At 33.5% G+C, this 5,000-nt stretch overlaps 1 protein-coding gene across 1 annotated transcript in view; it reads right to left on the bottom strand.

Annotated features, from left to right (window-relative positions):
* Window positions 1-5,000, bottom strand: part of LOC106593637 (caspase recruitment domain-containing protein 11-like) — a 128,130-nt gene that overhangs the window by 69,186 nt on the left and 53,944 nt on the right.

The raw sequence follows: 5,000 nt of genomic DNA on the forward strand, positions 1-5,000 counted from the left end.
TTTTAAAATAACATATTTACTGAGACGCTTGCTTGATAAAGGCTACAGGACTGGAAGCCACAGTACTATAGTACTACTATAATATTACTATAATAACCTTGTCTCGTAGCTCCTCAGCCTGCCGTATCTCTTCATGCAGGTTGTACAGTAATACTACTATAGTACTACTATAGTACTATAATACTACTATAATAACCTTGTCTCGTAGCTCCTCAGCTTGCCGAATCTCTTCATGCAGGTTGTACAGTAATACTACTATAGTACTACTATAGTACTATAATACTACTATAATAACCTTATCTCGTAGCTCCTCAGCCTGCCGTATCTCTTCATGCAGGTTGTACAGTAATACTACTATAATACTACTATAATACTACTATAGTACTACTATAATACTACTATAATAACCTTGTCTCGTAACTCCTCAGCCTGTCGTATCTCTTCATGCAGGTTGTACAGTAATACTACTATAGTACTACTATAATACTACTATAATACTACTATAATAACCTTGTCTCGTAGCTCCTCAGCCTGTCGTATCTCTTCATGCAGGTTGTACAGTAATACTACTATAATACTACTATAATACTACTATAATAACCTTGTCTCGTAGCTCCTCAGCCTGCCGTATCTCTTCATGCAGGTTGTACAGTAATACTACTATAATACTACTATAATACTACTATAATAACCTTGTCTCGTAGCTCCTCAGCCTGCCGTATCTCTTCATGCAGGTTGTACAGTAATACTACTATAGTACTACTATAATACTACTATAATACTACTATAATACTACTATAGTACTACTATAATATGACTATAGTACTACTATAATACTACTACAATACTACTATAATACTACTATAGTACTACTATACTACTACTATAGTACTACTATAATACTACTATAGTACTACTATAATACTACTATAGTACTACTATAATACTACTATAATAACCTTGTCTCGTAGCTCCTCAGCTTGCCGTATCTCTTCATGCAGGTTGTACAGTAATACTACTATAGTACTACTATAATACTACTATAATACTACTATAATACTACTATAGTACTACTATAATATGACTATAGTACTACTATAATACTACTACAATACTACTATAATACTACTATAGTACTACTATACTACTACTATAGTACTACTATAATACTACTATAGTACTACTATAATACTACTATAGTACTACTATAATACTACTATAATAACCTTGTCTTGTAGCTCCTCAGCCTGTCGAATCTCTTCATGCAGGTTGTACAGTAATACTACTATAGTACTACTATAATACTACTATAATACTACTATAATAACCTTGTCTCGTAGCTCCTCAGCTTGCCATATCTCTTCATGCAGGTTGTACAGTAATACTACTACTATAATACTACTATAATACTACTATAGTACTACTATAATACTACTATAATAACCTTGTCTCGTAGCTCCTCAGCTTGCCATATCTCTTCATGCAGGTTGTACAGTAATACTACTATAGTACTACTATAATACTACTATAATACTACTATAATACTACTATAGTACTACTCTAATACTACTACAGTACTTCTATAATACTACTATAATACTACTATAATACTACTATAGTACTACTATAATACTACTATAGTACTACTATAATACTACTATAATACTACTATAATACTACTATAGTACTACTATAATACTACCATAATAACCTTGTCTCGTAGCTCCTCAGCCTGCCGTATCTCTTCATGCAGGTTGTACAGTAATACTACTATAATACTACTATAATACTACTATAATACTACTATAATAACCTTGTCTCGTAGCTCCTCAGCCTGCCGTATCTCTTCATGCAGGTTGTACAGTAATACTACTATAATAGTACTATAATACTACTAAAAAACTACTATGATACTACTATAATACTACTATAATAACCTTGTCTCGTAGCTCCTCAGCCTGCCGTATCTCTTCATGCAGGTTGTACAGTAATACTACTATAATACTACTATAGTACTACTATAATACTACTATAATACTACTATAATAACCTTGTCTCGTAGCTCCTCAGCTTGCCGAATCTCTTCATGCAGGTTGTACAGTAATACTACTATAATACTACTATAATACTACTATAATACTACTATAATACTACTATAATAACCTTGTCTCGTAGCTCCTCAGCCTGCCGTATCTCTTCATGCAGGTTGTACAGTAATACTACTATAATAACCTTGTCTCGTAGCTCCTCAGCTTGCCGTATCTCTTCATGCAGGTTGTACAGTAATACTACTATAGTACTACTATAATACTACTATAATACTACTATAATACTACTATAGTACTACTATAATATGACTATAGTACTACTATAATACTACTACAATACTACTATAATACTACTATAGTACTACTATACTACTACTATAGTACTACTATAATACTACTATAGTACTACTATAATACTACTATAGTACTACTATAATACTACTATAATAACCTTGTCTTGTAGCTCCTCAGCCTGTCGAATCTCTTCATGCAGGTTGTACAGTAATACTACTATAGTACTACTATAATACTACTATAATACTACTATAATAACCTTGTCTCGTAGCTCCTCAGCCTGCCGTATCTCTTCATGCAGGTTGTACAGTAATACTACTACTATAATACTACTATAATACTACTATAGTACTACTATAATACTACTATAATAACCTTGTCTCGTAGCTCCTCAGCTTGCCATATCTCTTCATGCAGGTTGTACAGTAATACTACTATAGTACTACTATAATACTACTATAATACTACTATAATACTACTATAGTACTACTCTAATACTACTACAGTACTTCTATAATACTACTATAATACTACTATAATACTACTATAGTACTACTATAATACTACTATAGTACTACTATAATACTACTATAATACTACTATAATACTACTATAGTACTACTATAATACTACCATAATAACCTTGTCTCGTAGCTCCTCAGCCTGCCGTATCTCTTCATGCAGGTTGTACAGTAATACTACTATAATACTACTATAATACTACTATAATACTACTATAATAACCTTGTCTCGTAGCTCCTCAGCCTGCCGTATCTCTTCATGCAGGTTGTACAGTAATACTACTATAATAGTACTATAATACTACTAAAAAACTACTATGATACTACTATAATACTACTATAATAACCTTGTCTCGTAGCTCCTCAGCCTGCCGTATCTCTTCATGCAGGTTGTACAGTAATACTACTATAATACTACTATAATAATACTATAATAACCTTGTCTCGGTGCTCCTCAGCCTGCCGTATCTCTTCATGCAGGTTGTACAGTAATAATACTATAATACTACTATAGTACTACTATAATACTACTATAATACTACTATAATACTACTATAATACTACTATAATAACCTTGTCTCGTAGCTCCTCAGCCTGCCGTATCTCTTCATGCAGGTTGTACAGTAATACTACTATAATACTACTATAATACTACTATAATACTACTATAATACTACTATAATAACCTTATCTCGTAGCTCCTCAGCCTGCCGTATCTCTTCATGCAGGTTGTACACTAATACTACTATAATACTACTATAATACTACTATAATAACCTTGTCTCGTAGCTCCTCAGCTTGCCGTATCTCTTCATGCAGGTTGTACAGTAATACTACTATAGTACTACTATAATACTAGTATAATACTACTATAATAACCTTGTCTCGTAGCTCCTCAGCTTGCCGTATCTCTTCATGCAGGTTGTACAGTAATACTACTATAATACTACTATAATACTACTATAATACTACTATAATAACCTTGTCTCGTAGCTCCTCAGCCTGCCGTATCTCTTCATGCAGGTTGTACAGTAATACTACTATAGTACTACTATAATACTACTATAAAACTACTATGATACTACTATAATACTACTATAATAACCTTGTCTCGTAGCTCCTCAGCCTGCCGTATCTCTTCATGCAGGTTGTACAGTAATACTACTATAGTACTACTATAATACTACTATAATACTACTATAATAACCTTGTCTCGTAGCTCCTCAGCCTGCCGTATCTCTTCATGCAGGTTGGACAGTAATACTACTATAATACTACTATAATACTACTATAATAACCTTGTCTCGTAGCTCCTCAGCCTGCCGTATCTCTTCATGCAGGTTGTACAGTAATACTACTATAGTACTACTATAATACTACTATAATAACCTTGTCTCGTAGCTCCTCAGCCTGCCGTATCTCTTCATGCAGGTTGGACAGTAATACTACTATAATACTACTATAATACTACTATAGTACTACTATTATAACCTTGTCTCGTAGCTCCTCAGCCTGCCGAATCTCTTCATGCAGGTTGTACAGTAATACTACTATAATAACCTTGTCTCGTAGCTCCTCAGCCTGCCGTATCTCTTCATGCAGGTTGTACAGTAATACTACTATAATACTACTATAATACTACTATAATAACCTTGTCTCGTAGCTCCTCAGCTTGCCGTATCTCTTCATGCAGGTTGTACAGTAATACTACTATAGTACTACTATAATACTACTATAATACTACTATAATAACCTTATCTCGTAGCTCCTCAGCCTGCCGTATCTCTTCATGCAGGTTGTACAGTAATACTACTATAATACTACTATAATACTACTATAATAACCTTGTCTCGTAGCTCCTCAGCCTGCCGTATCTCTTCATGCAGGTTGTACAGTAATACTACTATAATACTACTATAATACTACTATAATAACCTTGTCTCATAGCTCCTCAGCCTGCCGTATCTCTTCATGCAGGTTGTACAGTAATACTACTATAATACTACTATAATACTACTATAATAACCTTGTCTCATAGCTCCTCAGCCTGCCGTATCTCTTCATGCAGGTTGTACAGTAATACTACTATAATAACCTTGTCTCGTAGCTCCTCAGCCTGCCGTATCTCTTCATGCAG

The sequence above is a fragment of the Salmo salar genome, unplaced genomic scaffold, assembly GCF_905237065.1.
Source record: "Salmo salar unplaced genomic scaffold, Ssal_v3.1, whole genome shotgun sequence".
In the NCBI taxonomy this organism is placed as follows: Eukaryota; Metazoa; Chordata; class Actinopteri; order Salmoniformes; family Salmonidae; genus Salmo; species Salmo salar.